Source organism: Lissotriton helveticus, chromosome 4_1 (genome assembly GCF_964261635.1).
Source record: "Lissotriton helveticus chromosome 4_1, aLisHel1.1, whole genome shotgun sequence".
NCBI classification, from domain to species: domain Eukaryota; kingdom Metazoa; phylum Chordata; class Amphibia; order Caudata; family Salamandridae; genus Lissotriton; species Lissotriton helveticus.
This window is the reverse complement of record NC_136063.1, coordinates 1369873470-1369897336: the sequence shown is the minus strand read 5'-3', so window position 1 is coordinate 1369897336 and position 23867 is coordinate 1369873470.

Genomic DNA, 23867 nt, shown 5'->3' with positions numbered 1-23867 from the left:
TCCTCCTCTTCCTCTGGCCCCCTAGCTCCTCCCACTCCCAACTGCTGGTGTGCTAACTTCACAACATCTCCCCCCTTTGTGACAAAACAAACAAAACATACTGACTTCTCAGTCCATCTCCTCGATCAGTCTCTTGGGTGGACGTATGTCACGATGAGGTCGTGGCGACCTGGCTCTCAGACTATTGGTACTCAGTGTCTCACTGACCGGAGCAGTGGCAGTGTTCTCATGATCATTTGAATGCGGTTCTTCCGCTCTGGGATTGTCCGTTTCACTCATCATGGTTCTTGAAGTGTCTTGTGGCAGTTTCTTAAAGTGCGAGATGTTTCTCGTGACTCGCCGCTGCTCGGACTCTGCAGTCACCATAGTCCCTTTCCTTCTTGTGACCACCAGTGGTTCGTCTTTGAATGGGCAGTCAGTCTTTTTCTGCGTTTCTTGCTTGACGATAACATGGTCCCCTTCGTGTAATGATAATGACCTCGCTCTTCTCCGGTGGTCTGCGTAGGCCTTCATTTTTCCTTTGTTGCGTTCATCAGTGGCTCTTATTTCACGCGGGTCATTCTCAGATGATGATGCTTCCAAGGCTCCATCCCACGTTGGAATGCGATTCCTCATGGGGCGTCCCAGCATGAGGGTCGCCGGGCATTGGCCAGTCGTTGCGTGAGGAGTTGTACGATAAGCTCGAAGGACTTCATTGAGTGCTGTTTGCATGTCTCTCCCTTCCACGGTGGCATGTTGGAAGGTCTTTTTGAGCGTGGCCATGAATCTCTCAATTGTCCCATTTGCCTGTGGCCAGAGGGGCGTGATCCTGCGGTGATGAAAGTCTAAGTGTTTCGCAAAAGCTGCAAAGTCATTTCCGTTGAAAGGAGGCCCATTATCTGATTTAACTATCTTGGGAACTCCCCACGTTGCAAAGACCTCATCGAGTACTTTAAGAGTACTGGCAGTGTTCGTGGATGGCACGAAACAGGCAATGGGGTATCTGGAATACTCATCAATGATGGCCAGTACATATTTGCCCGATGACAGGGGTCCATAAAAGTCTATGGCGATCTCTTGCCACACACCACTGGGCAGGGTGGTCATATGTAATGGTGCTGGAGGATCGCTCTTGCTAGTGAGTTGACAGAGATGGCAATCCTTCAAGGTGGCTTCCACTAGTTGGTCGAGGAACGGAAACCACACTCGTTCCCTTAGTGCTCGTTTGGTCGACACGATTCCTCGATGCCCTTCATGTGCCAGAGCAACTACTCCTTGTCTCAGTTGAGTGGGAATTACAATCCTCTGATCTCGCAACAGTATGCCATCAGTTGTGACCGACAGTTCGCCACTCACGTGCCGGAAGGCTTGTAGTTCACGTTGAGTCAAAGAATCGGCATTATCGTTCTGAGGATCGTGCCTCCATCGATTGTTGCGGACTTTGTGAAGGACTTTCTGCAGGATGACGTCCTGTGCTGTACTTTCTCGAATGGTCTCCAGAGGGATAGCTGGAGGAAGAGCTCGGTCTGCTACAAAATGAATGTATTCTTCTGCAATGGAGGACTTGGAAGCTGACGATGGAAGAGGATGCTGGGACATGTAGTCCGCTGGATTTTCAGACTTCCCTGGTTTGTGAATTATAGTGAAGGTATATTCCTGTAACCGTAGGCCCCACCTTTCAATCCTCGGGGGCATCTTGGATCTTGGGTTTCCATAAATGGTGATGAGAGCTTGATGATCTGTAATTAGAGTGAAATGTTTGCCATAAATAAAGACATGAAAATGTTCACATGCCCACACTACGGCTAGGCTCTCCTTTTCGGGCTGGGAGTAGGCCCGTTCCGGCTCAGTTAGACTGCGACTCGCGTAGGCAATGATGCGGCGTTGATCTGAGTCATTTTCATATTGTGCCAGGATCGCTCCAAGTCCCACGGGGCTGGCATCTACAGTTATTTCAGTTTTACGCTTTGGGTTGAAATATGACAAGTGGTTTGCTGATTCCACCGCTTTCTTGATTTCCTTGAATGCCTGCTCACATTGGGGAGTCCATTAAAATGGCTGACCCTGTTTGGTTAGCATGCGGAGGGGGTGGCTGATCGTAGCGTAGTCCCTAATGTAACGAGCACAATAACTGGCCATTCCAAGGAATGACCTGAGGTCGCTGACATCTCGGGAACTCTTGGTGTTGTTTAAGGTCACAATTATGTCCAGATCAGGTTTCATGCCGGCTCCAGAAAAGATATGACCGAAAAACTTCAGCGTGGCCTGGTGAAATTCGCATTTTTCTTTGTTCAGAGTCAAGTTTGCCGCCAATAGGGCATGGCAGACACGATTGAGCGCAATGTCGTGTTCTCGGACGTCAGAACCATAGACAAGGATGTCATCGCTATAGTTGAGCGTGTTAGGAATATTTTGAATGACTTGCCGAATCATTTCTTGAAATATCTCGGCCGCCGAGGACACACCGAAGCTCAGTCTTTTATATCTAAACAACCCCAGGTGGGTTGCGAAAGTGGTGATATATCTAGACCCCGCTTCCAATTCCAATTGATGGTAACCTTTATTCAAATCCAATTTGGAAAACACAGTGGCTCCATTAAGTGCTGCGATCATGTCGCTCAAATGTGGCCCCGGGTGTCGCTCTCGTTCTATTGCAGTGTTGGGCAGGCGCATGTCCACACAGAGTCTGACTTTGTCGGCCGTGCCCTTTTTTGGGACGATGACGACTGGCGATACCCAGGGGGTCGGGCCGTCAGTGCGTTCGATGATGTCCGCAGCTAACAAATCTTGGAGTTCTTCCTCAACAGCGGCCTGTAGATGAAATGGTACCCGCCGAGGGTGTTGGGCGACGGGCCTGACTTGTTCATTGATGTGCAGCCGCACTTGACAGTCTTTCAATTTGCCCAATCCCTGAAACAATCTGGGAAACAGGCGAGTCACATCTCGGATGTCGCTGACTTTGAAAAGAATTTCTACCAGGTGGAGCCGTTCAGCGGTTGGTAGGCTCAAAAGACAGTCTGCTTCAGGGCCCTTGATAACATGGATGACCGCTGATATAGTTGTGTTGTCGTGTGTAAGAGTCGTTGAGAACTTCCCCAGGCAGGGAAGTGGCTTCTTAGCCATCCACGTGAAAACTCTCACGGGTGCAAATGTCAGAGAAGGTCGTGGACTCATTCTTTCATATTCGGTAACTGGAATGTAGTTTAAGGATGCACCAGAGTCTAGCACAAACTTTGAGTCGTGATTTCCAACTTTGATGTCCAGCCGAGGGTATCTCTTAAGCTGATCCGGATCCGCTGCCAAATTCAGGTATTCAATGGTGTATGCAGAGTCCCGGGACGACGGTCTGGATTCTCTGGAAGGTGACCTCCTCTCCCACCGAGATCGACGTTATTCCCTGCTAGAATGTGACGATCCAGAGGACTGTTCCGTCTGATCTTGGACAGCTCGCGCATGGTGTCTTCGAGTGTCGGACCGCGACATTCTTGGGGCTCTGCTTCGTGTGTCAGTTCGTGCTGTACCTGTGTGGCCACTTCGTTTTTCCTTATTGTAATCCCCACACATTGCTTCGAAGTGGTTAGTTCGACCACACTTCCGGCATCTCTGGCCCATGGCCGGGCAGCTGTCCACATGAGGGTAATCATACCCGCATCGGTAGCATTTTCTCACTCTTTCCGATCGTTTCTCCTTCATCCATGGTTCTCGACGTTGATATCTTGATTGCTCTTGACGGGAAGACGTGTGCGACCTCCATTGTTTGTCTCTTGAGCTTCTTCGACTGTTATCTTTGGCGTGCACACGTCGCACCTGTTCATGACTCCCTTTGTGTTCCGTTTCCATGACGGCCGCGTACTTCTCCGCCTGATCATAAGCTCGTGTCATTTCTTCTATTTCATCCAATCCATGTGCTTTTCTCAGCAGGCGCCTCCTAAGTTGATCCGAATGACATCCGTCTATTATTTGAGATTTGATGGCGGCATCTGTAGAGAAAGAGTCAAATTCACAGTATTTGGCTAGTCTCCGCAGACGTACCATGAATGCACTCATGGGCTCATCCTTCCCTTGCCTAGCGGAGTGGAATGTGTGGCGTTCGTAGTCTACATTTCGCTTGTGAAGAAACTTTTTATTTAGAACCTCGCATGCTTTAACATAAGTATCCACGTCGGTGGCAGGAAGGTCTTTGAGTATTTTGACTATCTCTCGCCCCGCCAGGTTGCGCAGAGCAATCAGCTTCTTTTTTTCGTCAGTGATATCCGAGCCTTCAATGTAATCCTCAAACTCTTCTAGCCACTCTTGCCACTTGGGGCCCATGTTTCCTTCCGTTGTCACTTTGATAGGTGCGGGTGCCCGCAAGAGCGATCCACTTGGTGGCAGTGGAGCGTCGTCTTCGTCAGCCATTTTTCCGCAATCTCACTTGACCCACTTGGCTTCGCCAATGCTTGTTTAATTTGCCAATGCTTGTTTCTTTCAGTCGCCAATGCTTGTTTACTTGACCAATGCTTGTTTTGCTTTCACTCGCCAATGCTTGTTCTCTTTGCCAATGCTTGTTTCTTTCAGTCGCCAATGCTTGTTTCTTTCAGTCGCTAATGCTTGTTTTCTTTCCCAGCGCCTGACTTCAAAATGGCCGCCGTTGCTCTTCACAGGGTTGTCCTTCCCAGATGCCTGACTTTAAGATGGCCGCCGCTACTGCAGGCACACACGAGGCTGGCTCTCCAGGCTCATTCACTCGGGGGTACTCAGGACTCACCGGCGGTCGGCTTCTGGGGCAGTCCACGCCAGGATTCACTCCTCCACAGTCACCAAGGACATCAGGTGAGATCGGGGTGGGCTCCCGGCTCGCCTCCGCAATTCCCGCTTCTGTTTCGCCGATGACCCTCCAAACCTCACGCATCGGGCGTGAGGTTTTCCGACGTCCGATGTTGCCCGGGCTCAGATTGCAGCGCTCTCAGCAGCGCTTGCTGGCGGCACGTTGTGGACGCCGTCCACACCTCTGGGGCACTCCTTCTACTTCTCTGGGCACTCCACAGGGTCGGAGTGGGCTCCCGATACCTGCACACCGGCTCTGCACCGGGGACACACGCTTCCAGCGTGAACCGCTCTTTCAGCGCGACGAACTGCTTTACTCTCAAGCAGTGCAGCGCTCGTTTCTTTGGCTCCTCTGCTCCCTCACAGACTTTGGGGTCACTTTCCACAGCTGCAGGCCTCGACCTCCGGGCGGCAGCGTGGTTCTACTCAGCAGCGTTTTCCCAGCTGCTTGGGACAGGACGTCTTCGTGAGGCTTTACACACAGTGGGGCTTGCTGAATCCCACCCTCGTCGCCAGCTGTAGCATCCTGCTACAATAAACACAGACACATGTGTTTCTCTAAACTGGAGCTTTATTCATTACCTCTTACTCCTGCCCTGTCCCTACACTAACTAACCATTTCCTGCGTCCACTCCTCCTCTTCCTCTGGCCCCCTAGCTCCTCCCACTCCCAACTGCTGGTGTGCTAACTTCACAACACCTTTGTCTCCATTTTTTTCTTTTTTTTTAAGATTCTTATTTTATACATTTTCTCCATTTTTAGACAATTTTGGTTTAGAGCTTTCAGCTCTTTATTTGCTTACATACATACCTTGCTTTCAAAATAGTGATGCCTTAAAAGCCTAATCACCTCCCCGAGAGTAAGTCATGAGATAGGTCAATGTTAGTAAAAGGTGGAGCAAAGAAAACTTCAGTTTGGCCTTTCTCTTATCGAATTGTATAGCAAGGGCGATATGAGCGCTCAACTGAGGCACTTATTCAGTTTACATGGCACTGGTCCAGTCTTACCCTTACACATAATTTCTTACACCTCCTACTCCACTAACATATTTAATCTGTTACTAAAAACAAAAAAGGGGACCGCAATTATGACGAATTGAGTCTATTCAAAAGAGTAGTTGTTTGTGATTAAACATCTTAGTATATGATATCTTTCAGTTGTACTGTGAACAGGATTCATGCTTATTCCTAATATATGTCCGCATATCACATTGATCAAAAATAAAAAAGTTTAAAGTGGGGAGATTAAAAAAATGGTTTCTTAGATTTAGAAAGTTTGTGGTTTTCCCTATGGGATTTGTAAACCTTTAGCACTGTGATTATTACTGTAATCAAGCTAGAAATAGCTGCTATTTTACTGCACACTCATAGCAGTCAGAGATGCATTAAACGTGCTGTGTCTGTCCCTGGTTGTGACTCCCAGCCCTGCACTCCTTGTCCTGTACAGCAGGCATCTAGACAGGCCTTCCTCAAGCTGACATTTTCATCCCTGCAGATATGTCAAGGCTCATTTTTCAGGCCCTGTTGAGATGGCTTATTTACTATCATGTGTGTCCTGGTTTTATATCCTGGACAGGGGAGAGCTGTTAGCTGTACCCGGCTGGCAGTATTACTTCATCACATTGTCACATATCTCCGGAGTGAGCTGCCAGATGAGGCCAGGCAGTGGAATTCGTGCTATTTGCTATAGTAAAGCAAGAAACGAGGAAAATCCATCAGAAATAACAAGACATACAGCACGGCAAACAGGGCAGAACCTTCGAACGTGTCATAAAAGAACAGGGTCAAGTGCAAGAACCATGCACTAAGAGAGAAAACCCTCATTGACCATGTTTCATTGTTCAATTAATTTAGTAACCTGCGTAATTATTGCATTACGTTACATTTCACTCATTTAATCAAATTTTTTTTTAATTGTAGGTATGTAGGCCAAGTTTGTAGCTACCACAAAAACGTTTTCAGTGTATAACATTAATGCAGACAAGACAACACAACAATGAACTAATATACGTATTTAACAAGTGATTTCACATTAAAAACAAAATAAAGGGAGAACTGGGTTCATATGCAGTGAGTCTTGGTATTGACACTAAGGCACTTTACAAAATGTAGTCCATTACCTTGTGTCCCCATGCTTGGGTGCTTTCCGTGTCCTTATCAGGTCACAAGTTAGGCAGTATGCAAGTGACATCATGGCACATGACATCACAGTGCGACATCATGGCGCTGCATCACAGGAAGTGGCATCACAGTCCATGACCTCATTGGAAGTGACATCACAAGGAGTGACAGCAGATCTTAGGGTCTATCATGAGTACATTTGAGTGCATTACAAGATTTAACAAATGAGAGTTTGTGTCGGGGTTGTGCCAAAAAAATGACGCATCCTCCGACGCAAAATGTGGGCCTCAACTTACACATTTATTTTGTAAAAACTCTGCCACAAAGAAATTGTCAAAAAGGAGAAATGTGGCAGTAAATATATTCTGTTTAATTGGTTGCAAAGTCTGCATTTTTAAATACTTTCTGGGTGTAATGCACCTGCTGCAGAGATCTTTGTGTGCCCAGTAAATCCCAAGGAACAATAATAATGGTAAAGTGATTTTGGAGGGTAACTCATTTTCTGGAGAGATCTGTGTTTTCTCAAGTCCCAATTTTGAATCAAAGTAGCATTATGGGTTGATATGTCACCTGCAAAGCACATCATCTAACATGCAGATGACAGATTTTTATTTTATGTTGCTAGGTAAGTGGATTACTGTTTTTAACACAGATATCATTTTGTTCCTAGCAGTTCATAAATTGCAATCCTTCTAATATAGCACAGCGAGCTATAAAGGACATGTGACTCCTATGCCTTGTAACCCTAACTGTCTTATGCAACACATGATGTACATTGAATTACAAATGTATACGACTTATTGTCAATGTTTAATGTGCATGTGTGATATAAAGCGCTCTTTAGGATGATTCGTGCCTATAAAAAATAAAATAATGGTATTTAAAATGTTATTTGTGTAAATACTGGGACAGACCAGCACATTTGACATTCTTACAGTGCACGCATATCTCTTATTAATGAAAGCAAAAAACATGTCTCTCTTCAGTAGTTGTGAAGTGGTGACAAGCTGTGTGCCTTTGTTTTCCCCCCTTGTATCTAGGTGTGATGCTCAGATTGCTCCCAACTAGGATAGTGGGCCAAAAGGAGGCCTGATGGCCCTTAAATTCGGCCTTTGTTATGGGCCCAGTGGGAGTCTGCAATCTGATAGCCCCCTCACCGCCTGCACGTTGCTACTCTGAAAGAAAGCAGACAAGGTGTTAGCATGCTGCTGAATGTGTCCCGCTGTCTGAAAATGACACTGGGACAAGTTCAGTATATTTCAGTGAGGCACACTTCTTGCAGGGTGGATGGCATCCACCATGTGAAAATAATGGGTGGGCGTGGTGTACCCACATGTACCCCCAACTTGTGACCTGGTCCTTATATGCACTACGTGTTTTCTGTCCTTTTTACATGGGGTACTATGGCACTCCACTGTGGTGTCAAAATCAGTTCAATCTCAAGGGAACTTGCATCCTCCTTTAAAAGAATCAGAGGTGTCAGAAGTCTTCTTAATGGCAGTATATTCTGCTGATTGAAAAATGAGTCGGTGTGAGAGTTCTTGCTGTTCGAGGCATCCAACTTTCTGATTTGGAGTCTCTTTGGTGGGCCTCAGTTAATGTAACTGTCCTCTGCGGTGTGTGCCTCCATTTCTTTCAAAAACACAAAAGGTGATGGGAGGAATATTTGCAATAAGTCCAACCCACTGTTCTTTTGCCATCCCACCTCAGTTTGGACCCAGTCGTAAGCAAATCAGTCTTAACCGTGCTCCAATAGAAACAGTCCGGTATGAACTGCCAGGCCAGATCCTCCCTTAACTGGTAATTAAGCAACAAAAAAACTGGTTTCACTCTGATCGTTGCTCTTCGGTCAGGTGTATCTTGGTTCCAAGCGACACAGTGAGCACGGGACTCACATATGGGCATACCCCTGTTGCTTAGGGCGGTACATCAAACACACAGAAGGTGACGGAAGGAATGCTTACAATAAATCCAACCACAGGCTATCACTTGGGGAAGCATTTCAACCTATTGTTCTTTAGCCCACCATGTCACCTCAGTTTGAACCCAGCAATATGCAAACCAGTCTTCTCCCTGCTCCAACAGGAATAGCAAAGCCTGAACTACCAAGCCAGGTCCATTCTGAACCAGAACACAAGCAACCCATTACTGGTTTGAGGCTAGATGGAGCTTTTCACTATCGTCCAGCTTGGTTTCAGTGGCAGGCACAATAATCATGGGAACCATGCCTGCCATACCTGTTGCACTTAGAATGCTGCACTGAAGTAAACAAAAGAGTGATGGGTGGGAAGCTTGAATTAATCCCTGCCACTGGTAATTGCTAGTGCCACAACCCAGTCTATGATGTTTTTGCCCAGCATACCATGCCACATTAGATTAACCCCAACCATATGAAAATCAGCCTAGATCCTGCTCCAATAGGAACAGCTCAGCCCGAAATCTCATGCCAGGTCTTTTAGGAACCAGATCACAAGCAAACCAAGACCAGTTTCACTCTAGTTGGGACTCTTCAGTAAGATGCAGCTTGATTACAGTCACAAAGTGGGCATGAGACTCACTTCTGGGCATAACCGTCGCACTATTTCTATAACCACTGTACAGATTTGAGGTTGCAGAGGGCCTAGTCTGTGGTTTCATTTGATAGATACCTGTTGGTATCAACCTGTAACCGCATGGAACCTTATCTAATTTGATTTCTGATCGCCATCCAACGATGGTACTTGCCATATTTTAGGTTGAGTTTAATACATTTTCAGGTTCCCTTTCCCCTGCAATTGTGTGGTCGAATGATAAATTGTTCTGCCCCTTATATCCTAGGCATAATTTTCTGGTTCCTGTTTTACGAAAATCATGTTTGACAACCTATCAGAAAGGCCTGCTGTTCCTACAGCAATTAGTCACTTTAGAAACTTGCCTAGCGGTGTTAAATTTTATTAGACAGGCCGTAAGGATTAGAACAGGTATGAGCTCATTTCTTTATGATGCAGATTCTGTCCCCATTTCATACCTTTTATATGTTCTAAGGTGTAGAATGTTTTATTTATTAATCCCCATGTACTGCTGTCTGTATGATATTCACTGAGACCTAGGCTTTTACAGTGTTTCCCTCTGTGATTTGCACTTTGCACTTTAATAATTTTGAGGGGTGAATTGTTTTTATTTCTTGTATTTTATGTCTTTTGTGGCTGTTTGCTGAATAAAGATTTGTTTGGATTGGACAGTGACATATTAGAGTGATAAAACACATACCCTCCATTCATCAAACTAGGAATCCACAGATTTAATTTTGGAAGGGCTTCAGCATATAGCCTTTTTCAGCATAAACCCTGCCAAAAATTACCTGTTCCCAGTGAGAACTCTACAAGTTGTCCTTCTTCTTCTCATTCCTCTCTTATTTGTCTTGCAATGGTTTCTATGACTTATGGCATGTTAGCTTCTCTATACATCCATTTTGTTTTAGAAATGTGCATATCTTCGATGCATAGTGGCTTCTTCTGAGATATTCATCTGTATCCACAGAAAAAATACTGAGAAGTCCATTCAAAAAGGTATCTTGCAGTATGTTAATGAGTACTCCTGTAATACCCTTTTGCGTATGCTTACATGCCTTTGTGAATTGTCACCCACATTTAAATGGGAGTAAAATGGGAATATTGAGGGACTGTCATATACATTTAATACACAGTAGCGTAACGAAACTTGAGGGGATCCCCCTGCAAGGTACATGGAGGGGCTGTGGCATGGTACCTCATGCGATGTGAGGTCAGTTGTAGAATGTTGAGAGAGAACACCGGGGTTTGAAGAACCTAGGCTCGGTGTCAGTTAGATATGTTCTTGTCATTGGATGAGGTGTAAAGGATTAATCCTTACTTCCTTACCCGATAACTTGGTTTCATATGTTATTTCGACATCACAGGGGCCTTCTGCACTCCAGGTTTATTCAGGAGCTGGCAGGCCAGAGTACTGTGCTGAGGGGGCCTGTGTTATGCCACTGTTAGTACAAACAGAAAGGACTACGCCCTCTTAGCACAGCGGGGAGTTGGGTGTTTCGGGACCGATTTACAAAGCTATGCAAGAGTACGTAAAAGAGTATTCCTGTAGTACTGCTTTACGTACTCATAACCACGTGTGTGAATCAGTCGTGAGTATTGCAGTCTGCAGACCAGGCGCAACGCCCATTGGACTCCCAGGGGCGTAACACAGGCCCCTGCAGCCACGCGGTGCGGGGGGGCCCTCCCCCTCCATGGCGCCCAGTCAGCACCGCATTTATGCTGGGGAGCTCTAGATTGAGTCCAGAGGGGGCCCCTTCACGTACCCTGCAGGGGGGCCCCCTCAAGGTTCGTTACGCCACTGCCCCCCCCCCCCCTGTTGTGTGTGGCAGCCCGGGGGGAGCGCATACAGCCACCCCCGAGTACTTCACAGGTCTTTTAAAGACCTTTTGCTTGTTAATGAGGCTTTGATGGTTGTCACCCCTTATTAGGGACCCTGCAGCTCCACTCTGCCTTTTGCTTGTAGAATCAGCCCCCCCCCCCCCCGAAATTTTTGCTCAGCATCCCCCCCACCCCCCGAAATTTGACTCTAGGTGCTCCTCTGCTGCAGACACACTCTGCTCCAGCATATTTTACAAGCACCTAACATTCAGGTTATTCAGTGTGATTGTTTTGCTTTGGAGATTGGCTCTTCTTAGTTGGATGCTCTTCCTGGGATTGTACAGTTACATAATCTCTCCCTCACTCCTCCCTAATGTGTGCCCAGACGTGCACAGCGACACCTCATCCTCTGATGGAAACAATTCACGGGAAAGCCACCCTGCCCAGTTACGCCATAGCCTTTATTTATTGCTTAGTTACTCTCCTCGCAGCAGATTTCCCTGTTTAGCTGCAGCGTCCCAGTTCCCTTGGAAGATGCCAAGGGAATGAGTCAGCTGATTTCAAAGGATTGCTGTTCGTTGATTTTTGGTGCCCCGGGTTATTATGTTTAGGGTTTCCCCACAAACGCCTTCGTTACCTTTCAGCACTTACATTCAAATGTTGTAAGGCTATCCTTAAACAAAGGATCGTTAGAGCAGCACTGATGAAACCATGCGTGATTTACGTCACCTGCCATTTTCACACGACGTCAGCTTCCAAGCTAGTACGTACGTTTTGAGACAGCGTCGATGCGTGTTAGCTGCGTATGAACAAGTATTTGAGTTCATTGTTGCATTGTTTGCGTTTAATGCAAAAATGCTCAGGAGCGGAGCAAAATTGCCTGCGACCTGTTAATAATTTGCAGGCAACAGTGCAATTTACAGGATGTGGACCTCTATAGTAAAACAAGCATTTGCAATGCAATAGGTCTCGCATTTGCGAGAGTTTAAGCTATTGACAATGCCTTGCGCCACTGCTGCCCATAGCATAGTATATTTTTGGTGTGTAAAGAAAGCTTGCACTGCTGCTGCATATGGAGTACCTTCTTTGATGAGAGTGTAGCTTGCATTTCTGCGTCTACAGCTATTTTTGCTATATGTGTGAATGAAACTTATGCAGTATTTATACGTGTTTCTCTGTTACTGTGTGCTTATTTGGCTTACACTTCTCTCAGTGTTTACCTATTTTGCGGGCGAGGGCTCTTGTGTCTTTCTGTCTATATAGGACTTCAGTCTGAAGAACTGCCACTGTGGTACCTGATATTTCATAAACTCATAACGTATAAATTGAGAAGGCAAATCAATATTAATGCAATAGAGCTGCATAAAGCGTAGGCTGAAGAGTTATGAGTTACTGCGCTGGCACCTGTTGCACATAGAATGTTAAGAAAGAGAAATGTTCCTAAAGAAAAAAAGCAAATGGGTGGGAAAGAGACTTGGTACTGATAGAAGAGTATGCTGCTGCCTTACTCTTCTGCCCCATTATGCCACTGTGATCCTAATGTATTTATAACTTCGCAAAAGCACATTAACATGAAGACACAAAATATCGTAACTTAAACACTCTCTTTAAAAAAGTGTACAATGTGAGTGACCCTGAAAATGAGCAGGCGAGACCTAAAAACACCGGGAGGCACATGTCCAACAAAGAAAAGTCTTTAACAGACGTGGGAAAATGTGGAGTATGGCTTTGATTCGAGGACGAGGCTGACGCCTGCCAATGTGTGGTGCTTCGTATCATCAGTGGACCTGACTGGAGTTTACTGAAATAACAGTACCGCTGCACTTGTCGACATCGCCATTGTCTTGGCAGGCACAATATCATTGGTATTCATTCTGCTCAAGACATCACTCAACCACATTCTTTAACAGGGAAAACAGGCGGGAACAAAGTTGCAAAAAAACAAAACAGGGCGTAAGGGGATTGTTCAAGAGCATGTAACTCTATTTGTCCACTTGGTTTCCATCACCAAAGAAAGTTAAATGATAAAAAAGAATTGTACTTTTTTATTTATATTCAGAAGTGCAGAACTAGTATTCTGCTTTCTGACTCTTCCTTTTCAATGCATAATTTCTCACGCACTGAGCAGCAGTCCCACTCGTCTTGACACAGGGGTGCATGTGAGGTTTGCGTGAGTGAAAGTTCATTACACTCTATCACGATATAGTAAAATAGTGCATGTGAGAGAGGGAACGCATTTGAGTAAAGAAAACATTTTCAGCGTACTCGAGTGGCCACGGAGACGTGCTTTGTAAATGGGGAAGGTAGAGGTAAATGATGTAACTTTAGGAAAGGTGCGTATTAAAACATGTAGTTTGCAGCAAGATGTACCTGTTTTTTCCGGCTCCCAGTTCAAAGGGCATACTTTCAAACACAGCGAGGGGTAGAATGGTGGTGCCACTTACCATTTGCATGCTGCAGAGGAAGACAAGCTCTGCACCTGGTGCTGCAAAATCCCATGGCTCATCCCGGGAGGTGCAGCCAGGTGCCAGGGCTGCCAGCTCCCCAGAGCTCAGCTTCCAGGCGCTTCATGCAACCGAGGGGCAGCTGCAAGAGCACAAGGGCAGCACCTCAGAGATCATTGTTTTTTTCCTTAGGCACATAGTTGCTTCTCCCAGTTGGTGAAGGGTTGCCGGCCACATCCGCAGCCTGCAGAAATAACCCCCATGTGCCCTCCGGCTAAGCAACTTTCCACCAGGATGAAATAGCGATTCTGAGGGAACTGCCTCTGTGAATCTGTCAATCCAAATGCAATCCACCTCTTCTGACTATAGATGATCTTGTCAGCAGCACTGCAGGCTCTCTAGAACGGGGGTGATGTAAATGTAGTTGAGCTTATATAGCGCACAGCTACCCGCAGTGGGTTTCCCGGCGCTTGCTTAGGGAACCCTTCCTGGTATTCCCCTGTGAGATAGCAGGGTATCCACAAGGTGAAAGTCAGGCATCCCGCCGCGAGGGGCCGTTGTGGAGATTAAGCAAGCTGTTGCCCAGAGTCGCAGAGTGTGAACCCGTGAGTCGAGGAGGCACCGGGGCGAGAATTATCGAGTCCGTGGAATTTTTTAGCCCAAGACCCCGCCGAGGCGGGGAATTGAACCCTGGTCCAGGACCGATCTCAGCTTCCGGGTCTGCTGGCTCTAACCCCTGAGCCACACTTCTCCAGTGAGGCAAGCTGCTGCAAAGATGCCAAGGGTCCTCCCAGCGCCATCTCCTTCAGAGGTGTTTCTTCTGTCAGAAGGCACCATCCCAGCAGCACGCCAATCCGTTCGCAGCTCCAGATACGGCCAGAGACGATCCTTCCTCCTCCTCTCTACCGTCGATTGGGCTAATCTTTTCCGACCCTCCGCTGAACGAGCACCCTAGTGCCGTTAGCACGTCAAAACCCCCTCTCGCTTTCTTGGGGCTCGCGTCCACCTGGGAGCGCTGCGGACTCCAGTCACACCTCCAGCTATGTGAGGGTGAATTCTGAAGTACCTGAAAAAAATGTGTGTTTTTATGTTTTTTTAGGAATGTTTGCTACCTATGTCCCACATATGTTACTACACTGAAGCTATTACTAAATATTGAATGTTGCTTAGTTTCAATAAAGAGAAACCCTTTCTTTTTAGCATGACAGTTCTACCATGAAAGCAGCATCATATTACTGCCGATTTCACGTCGCTACCCGTACACGTACACATGACCGGTACGTGTGCACATCTCCTGTCCGCTGTACACGTGCACATGTCCTGTCCCCCTTCGGCAAAGAAATCGACAATAGAACTCGCCAAGTCTAGCAGCGCATGGCTGAGTCGCTAGGCGAGACCTAAACAAGCATTTGGAAAGCAATAGGTCACACATTTATGAGAATTTGAGCTATTGGCATTGTAAATGACAATGCCTTTTATCTTTATGTTGTTCTTAAAACAGATAAATAAAAGTCATTGTCATTTACAATGGCAATAGCTCAAATTCTCGTAAATGCAAGACCTATCGCATTGCAAATGTTTTTAGAGGTGCCGCTGCCACTATCAGCGTGGCATGCCATGCTGTGAAAAAAACAGCATTTGGGGGAGAGCATAATTTACTCAACCATGCCGCATAATTTGGCCCTCCACTGATGCACAATTCCAGTGACCCTGGTAATATTGCATTAGTGTAAGCCACAAAGGGCTGTGTGATTGAGCATGAAAAAAGTAATTTATGTGATTCCCTGTTAATGTAGTTAGTTCAGATTATTTATGCCGTGCTGTTGCAGCTATTGAGGTGTATATAAACTTTAGATTGTGATACAGTTGTTGATCATGAATTGTTCCTGGACCTAAGAGTTGATCATGTAAGATTTTCTGAACCCCCTGTAGTCAGATGGACTCAGAAGTACATGTGTGACTGTATTACATAATACTTTATTTCGTGTTCACACTTTGTGAAACCAACCAGGGATTTGTGCATATTGCTGTACAGATCAGCGCCAAAATACCATCATATTGTGTGGGTGGTGCAGATAGGTAAACTTGATTTTCTAGGACACACATGGAATACCTCCCAAAAAAGCTTGCACTTCATCGGATACAAGCCTTACACAAGCTTGTACTCTATGTATAGACTCTTGATGCCCTTGATAAATGTTACTAGGTTAACACACCAACTATAATTTTCTGCAAACCTCATGTACGTCTGGTTCACCCTAGTAGCAGTTTCTTGTGAAAAGCGTTAGCTATCTTGTTGGGCGACGTATCTCAGCATTATTTTAAGGGCTAATGAGAAACTGCAATCCATTTTGGCGGCGTTTAGCGGCCCTGACCTGGGCCAAAAACAACCGCAGATTATGCAGGACTCAAGCTGCTTAGATATACCTTAAAAACAATCTCTCCTTTTTTCAGGCACCTGTAGCTGTTATAAAGGAAATGCAAACCATGTCAAGAAAATTAAACATCTATAAAGTCGCCTATGACGTGGCAGCAAGTTTTTGGGTCTGCCTCGGTGTTCACACGAATGCTGCAATCTGCGGCGCCCGGTGAGGCAACGTCAAATCCACCCACTGATGGTGTCCTTCAATACAGGCCACGCCAACATACAAAAGGAACTCGCACGACGAAGAAAGCGCAAGAGAAACTGCATGAAGGATGAGCTGTCGGCAACAAGCACGCAGAGAAGCCATCTTATGAGCCAGAGGCTTCCCTTTGAGTACAGTATATCATTGATTTAAAAAAACAAGCAAGGACGGGGTAGAGGGGGCGAAGGGACAGCACATGGTGGGAGTGGAAAGCGGTAACACAGGGAAATCCGCAAGGAGAGAGCAGAAACGACTAGCGTTCACACATGTGAGAGCAGTTTCTAAAAATAACAAGCATTGGCCAATACAAGACAATATGCTACAGCCAATAGAACTCGAGGAAAATTAAGTGGTCCGCACAGGACCCAATGAAATGCCAGGAAAGAGAGGTGGCGGGATGTAAACCAGTTGCAGACCATACCTAAAAAACTAGCTCAATCCCCCTTAAAAGGAAGCCCAAACCTAGCAAATATCCTACTAGAAAACGCCCAACTGACTGTGATGATCGAAAAGTGCAAAAAACCTAATAAAAAAATACAAACATCGGAGCGGGAACCACGTGGGGGAAGCAACGGTAAAAAAGCTAGCAGTAACACAACTGTGGCATTAAGAGGAGGTGGGAGGAAGAATGCTATATTTGAATTTAAGCAGCTACGGTGCTGAGCTAAACACAGATAAACAGGAACAGAGCAGGAAATCAAGAAAAAAAATGTCTCCCACTGAACAGATAAAGAACCTTAGCGGAATGAGACTGTTACTACGTACCTGCTCTGTGGGAGGAATAGAAGAGTGAAAGGAGGGACAAAGAGGCAGGACTGACCACTAGCAAGCAAGGGATTTTAGAGGACACTGACAAAGACACATGAAAAGCAATGGCAAGAAACTGGATGGACTTGATGTCCACTGACTGAATACTTACAAAAAGGGGGTGGTGATGGACAGAGTATCTGAGTTAATCAGAACACTCCTACCCAGTCAACAGATCAGGGCTTGATCCATCACCGTTTTTTAGCTCACTGCACCATCCCAGTTCAGAACCTGGCTATATGCAAATTAGTCTGTCCCTGGCCCAGTGCATCATGGGAACAGGGCAGACCAAACTACCAAGCCAATTCTTCACTGGAAAGGAAACAAGCTTCCGGGGACCCGTTTCTGGCCTTACAGCCGTCTTCGGCCCGGCTTGCTTGAATCCTGATGGTGCAATGAGCAAGGGACTCATGTCTGAGCATACCCTTCCACACTCATGGTGGCCAAAATAGTTACAAAAAGGGGGTGGTGATGGACAGAGTATCTGAGTTAATCAGAACACTCCTACCCAGTCAACAGATCAGGGCTTGATCCATCACCGTTTTTTAGCTCACTGCACCATCCCAGTTCAGAACCTGGCTATATGCAAATTAGTCTGTCCCTGGCCCAGTGCATCATGGGAACAGGGCAGACCAAACTACCAAGCCAATTATTCACTGGAAAGGAAACAAGCTTCCGGGGACCGGTTTCTGGCATTACAGCCGTCTTCGGCCCGGCTTGCTTGAATCCTGATGGTGCAATGAGCAAGGGACTCATGTCTGAGCATACCCTTCCACACTCATGGTGGCCAAAATAGTTACAAAAAGGGGGTGGTGATGGACAGAGTATCTGAGTTAATCAGAACACTCCTACCCAGTCAACAGATCAGGGCTTGATCCATCACCGTTTTTTAGCTCACTGCACCATCCCAGTTCAGAACATGGCTATATGCAAATTAGTCTGTCCCTGGCCCAGTGCATCATGGGAACAGGGCAGACCAAACTACCAAGCCAATTCTTCACTGGAAAGGAAACAAGCTTCCGGGGACCGGTTTCTGGCATTACAGCCGTCTTCGGCCCGGCTTGCTTGAATCCTGAGGTGCAATGAGCAAGGGACTCATGTCTGAGCATACCCTTCCACACTCATGGTGGCCAAAATAGTTACAAAAAGGGGGTGGTGATGGACAGAGTATCTGAGTTAATCAGAACACTCCTACCCAGTCAACAGATCAGGGCTTGATCCATCACCGTTTTTTAGCTCACTGCACCATCCCAGTTCAGAACCTGGCTATATGCAAATTAGTCTGTCCCTGGCCCAGTGCATCATGGGAACAGGGCAGACCAAACTACCAAGCCAATTCTTCACTGGAAAGGAAACAAGCTTCCGGGGACCGGTTTCTGGCATTACAGCCGTCTTCGGCCCGGCTTGCTTGAATCCTGATGGTGCAATGAGCAAGGGACTCATGTCTGAGCATACCCTTCCACACTCATGGTGGCCAAAATAGTTACAAAAAGGGGGTGGTGATGGACAGAGTATCTGAGTTAATCAGAACACTCCTACCCAGTCAACAGATCAGGGCTTGATCCATCACCGTTTTTTAGCTCACTGCACCATCCCAGTTCAGAACCTGGCTATATGCAAATTAGTCTGTCCCTGGCCCAGTGCATCATGGGAACAGGGCAGACCAAACTACCAAGCCAATTCTTCACTGGAAAGGAAACAAGCTTCCAGGGACCGGTTTCTGGCATTACAGCCGTCTTCGGCCCGGCTTGCTTGAATCCTGATGGTGCAATGAGCAAGGGACTCATGTCTGAGCATACCCTTCCACACTCATGGTGGCCAAAATAGTTACAAAAAGGGGGTGGTGATGGACAGAGTATCTGAGTTAATCAGAACACTCCTACCCAGTCAACAGATCAGGGCTTGATCCATCACCGTTTTTTAGCTCACTGTACCATCCCAGTTCAGAACCTGGCTATATGCAAATTAGTCTGTCCCTGGCCCAGTGCATCATGGGAACAGGGCAGACCAAACTACCAAGCCAATTCTTCACTGGAAAGGAAACAAGCTTCCGGGGACCGGTTTCTGGCATTACAGCCGTCTTCGGCCCGGCTTGCTTGAATCCTGATGGTGCAATGAGCAAGGGACTCATGTCTGAGCATACCCTTCCACACTCATGGTGGCCAAAATAGTTACAAAAAGGGGGTGGTGATGGACAGAGTATCTGAGTTAATCAGAACACTCCTACCCAGTCAACAGATCAGGGCTTGATCCATCACCGTTTTTTAGCTCACTGCACCATCCCAGTTCAGAACCTGGCTATATGCAAATTAGTCTGTCCCTGGCCCAGTGCATCATGGGAACAGGGCAGACCAAACTACCAAGCCAATTCTTCACTGGAAAGGAAACAAGCTTCCGGGGACCGGTTTCTGGCATTACAGCCGTCTTCGGCCCGGCTTGCTTGAATCCTGATGGTGCAATGAGCAAGGGACTCATGTCTGAGCATACCCTTCCACACTCATGGTGGCCCCGGAAGCTTGTTTCCTTCCCAGTATAAGAATTGGCTTGGTAGTTTGGTTTGCCCTGTTCCCATCATGCACTGGGACAGGAACAGACTAATTTGCATATAGCCAAGTTCTGAGCTGGGATGGTGCAGTGAGCTAAAAAACGGTGATGGATCAAGCCCTGATCTTTGGACTGGGTAAGAGTGGTCTGCTTAATTCAGGCACTCTGTTCATCACCACCCCCTTTTCTGAATCATTTTGTCCACCATAAGCGTGGAAGGGTATACTCAGATGTGAGTCCCTTGCTCATTGCACCATCAGGATTCAAGCAAGCCGGGCCGATGACGCCTGAAATGGCAGAAACTGGTCCCCGGAAGCTTGTTTCCTTCCCAGTATAAGAATTGGCTTGGTAGTTTGGTTTGCCCTGTTCCCATCATGCACTGGGACAGGAACAGACTAATTTGCATATAGCCAAGTTCTGAGCTGGGATGGTGCAGTGAGCTAAAAAACGGTGATGGATCAAGCCCTGATCTTTGGACTGGGTAAGAGTGGTCTGCTTAATTCAGGCACTCTGTTCATCACCACCCCCTTTTCTGAATCATTTTGTCCACCATAAGCGTGGAAGGGTATACTCAGATGTGAGTCCCTTGCTCATTGCACCATCAGGATTCAAGCAAGCCGGGCCGACGACGCCTGAAATGGCAGAAACCGGTCCCCGGAAGCTTGTTTCCTTCCCAGTATAAGAATTGGCTTGGTAGTTTGGTTTGCCCTGTTCCCATCATGCACTGGGACAGGAACAGACTAATTTGCATATAGCCAAGTTCTGAGCTGGGATGGTGCAGTGAGCTAAAAAACGGTGATGGATCAAGCCCTGATCTTTGGACTGGATAAGAGTGGTCTGCTTAATTCAGGCACTCTGTTCATCACCACCCCCTTTTCTGAATCATTTTGTCCACCATAAGCGTGGAAGGGTATACTCAGATGTGAGTCCCTTGCTCATTGCACCATCAGGATTCAAGCAAGCCGGGCCGACGACGCCTGAAATGGCAGAAACCGGTCCCCGGAAGCTTGTTTCCTTCCCAGTATAAGAATTGGCTTGGTAGTTTGGTTTGCCCTGTTCCCATCATGCACTGGGACAGGAACAGACTAATTTGCATATAGCCAAGTTCTGAGCTGGGATGGTGCAGTGAGCTAAAAAACGGTGATGGATCAAGCCCTGATCTTTGGACTGGATAAGAGTGGTCTGCTTAATTCAGGCACTCTGTTCATCACCACCCCCTTTTCTGAATCATTTTGTCCACCATAAGCGTGGAAGGGTATACTCAGATGTGAGTCCCTTGCTCATTGCACCATCAGGATTCAAGCAAGCCGGGCCGACGACGCCTGAAATGGCAGAAACCGGTCCCCGGAAGCTTGTTTCCTTCCCAGTATAAGAATTGGCTTGGTAGTTTGGTTTGCCCTGTTCCCATCATGCACTGGGACAGGAACAGACTAATTTGCATATAGCCAAGTTCTGAGCTGGGATGGTGCAGTGAGCTAAAAAACGGTGATGGATCAAGCCCTGATCTTTGGACTGGGTAAGAGTGGTCTGCTTAATTCAGGCACTCTGTTCACCACCACCCCCTTTTCTGAATCATTTTGTCCACCATAAGCGTGGAAGGGTATACTCAGATGTGAGTCCCTTGCTCATTGCACCATCAGGATTCAAGCAAGCCGGGCCGACGACGCCTGAAATGGCAGAAACCGGTCCCCGGAAGCTTGTTTCCTTCCCAGTATAAGAATTGGCTTGGTAGTTTGGTTTGCCCTGTTCCCATCATGCACTGGGACAGGAACAGACTAATTTGCATATAGCCAAGTTCTGAGCTGGGATGGTGCAGTGAGCTAAAAAACGGTGATGGATCAAGCCCTGATCTTTGGACTGGGTAAGAGTGGTCTGCTTAATTCAGGCACTCTGTTCATCACCACCCCCTTTTGTGAATCACTGACTGAATACAGCAGCGCACGCACTGTCTAGCTCAACCTAAAAATGAATGGTGGTCCAAAAGAGGCCATGTTCCTACGATCTCTCCACTACCCCTGCCCTCCAACCACTTATTTCCTCAGTAGTTCCTATACATTAAAATGAGCAGTTGTATCTAGTGTTTTATGTGGAATGCATGAATGATTTAATAAAATCTGTAGAGCACAGCACCCCACAGATAACTGCATACTTAGTTGTCTCAAGGAGATTGTTGGCTGGGGCAAGGATCCTCCAGAGTTAGAACAAGTGTGATTACAGGTGATTACAGGTTCTTTTCAACACTAAGATTATGATTACATAGTAAAAGGTACTGGTGGGGACCACACTCCTTACCTGCAATTAATAGTTGTGTGCAGTAAAGCCAATGGAATGGGGAATGTCTGGACCAACCTGGATTTACCCTGTGGTATTCCACACAATAGTCCCTTTCCCTTTACGTTTATCACACAGACTTGCCACATGTTTTGAAGAGGTGGTAAACTGGGGGCTGGTATGAAGCTAGGGGCCAAGAGGTAATTGGTGAGAGAGGGTTAGGGAAGGGGAGAATGCTAACATGCAATGGGGGAGAATTGCAGGCTCATCTCATGCCTTGTTTGAGCAGGGCTGGCTTTAGGATGGTGAGACTGGTGCAGCTGCACTGGGCGCTGACCTGGGGGGGCTCTGTTTAGCAATATCCGAATATTAAAAACACCTGCTGCAGATTTCCTTGTGCATCCAGCACTCAGGCAATAAAAATGTCAAGATAACTCTAGTGATTAATGTTTTTGTTAGAGAGAGAGATCCAGAGTTTTGTCTAGTGGCAGTTTTTACTCACCATAAAGTAGTGCAGAGGGTTAGTATGCGTGTGTTAGACCAGGCATCTTTGGTGTGGTTTCCCCTATCTTTTTGCCTCTACCTCCTGTATTTTTGATGCTGTGCTGGATTTCGTTTTTGCTGGTTTAGATGCTTTGGACACTCTGCCACTGCTGATCAGTGCCAGGGTGTAAGTGCTCCCTATGTAAATTGTTATTCTGATTGGATATACATGTTTGGCATATTTGTATCACCATGAAGTCCCTAGTAAAGTGCACTGGGTGTGCCAGTGCTGGTGATGACAAATGCTACTAGTGGGCCTGCAGCACTGATTGTGCCACCCACAGGAGTAGCCCTAAAATGATGTCTCAGGCCTGACACTGCAGTGCCTGTGTGCAGTTTAGAACTGCCATGTCCTCCTGGTCAGTGTCCCCACTGACCAGGCCTAACCCTTCCCTATTTTGTGCACATCAGTCACCCCTATGGAAGGCCCAAGGTAACCCCCTGGGCAGGGTGCAGTGCATGTAAAAGGTAGAGCATGTACTAGTGCAGGTAACATGCTCTGATAGTGAATGGCAGCCATTTTCGTTTTTCACTATTGTAAGGCTATCTTGCTCCATAGATTAACATGGGGGATGCTGGCTACAGTGGTTAACAGCATTTCTTCCCATAGGAACAAGATAGGACATAAGTATCTAGTATCCCTGAACTCAGAATTTAATAACACATCTTTTAGGAAAGATTGTTTTTAAATCCTGTGTTTAAGAACAGCACTTTTAGAAAGTTGCTGTTCTCTTGTCTGACCCTTCTGTGTGTCTGGGCCTGTTTGTGTATTGACTGTCTGGTTTGAGAGTTACAGGGGCTGGGGATTCCCCAGGAGGCTGGCTGAGTCAGCCCTAGGCTGAATGACTGCATTTGCAACTGTAGTGGTGGGAGGAGTTAGCACCTGGGCCTGAATAGGGCTGTGCCTGCCTTCCACAATGCTGGCTCCACCTCCTGCTGGGCGGCTGACGACCCTGCCCCTCACTCTGAAAGGAAGGAAGAAGACAGCAAAACAAAGTACTCAGGAAACACCCAGAACTGGTTCAGACCGGGCTCAGAGCCCACATGCACAGAGAGAACAAAGACTTTAGGGGTATAAGTACAGGACCCCTGACAACAGAAAATTAGATCATCCTGGAATCAAGAAGGAACCTCTGCCAAGGAGAAAGCTGAAACTGAAGAAGGAAGACTGTCCTGCTGTTGCTCTGCTGGACTGACCTGTTGCTTTGCTGCCAAGGAGAGGGGAAGGACTTTGATGTTGAGCTGTGTCCCCTGTCTTGAAGGAATCTCCAAGGGCCTGAGAAGAGCTGGCTCCCTGTTCTGAAGTCCCAGGAACAAAAGGACTTCACGCCCAGCTTCCCTGAACTCTGCTGAGAG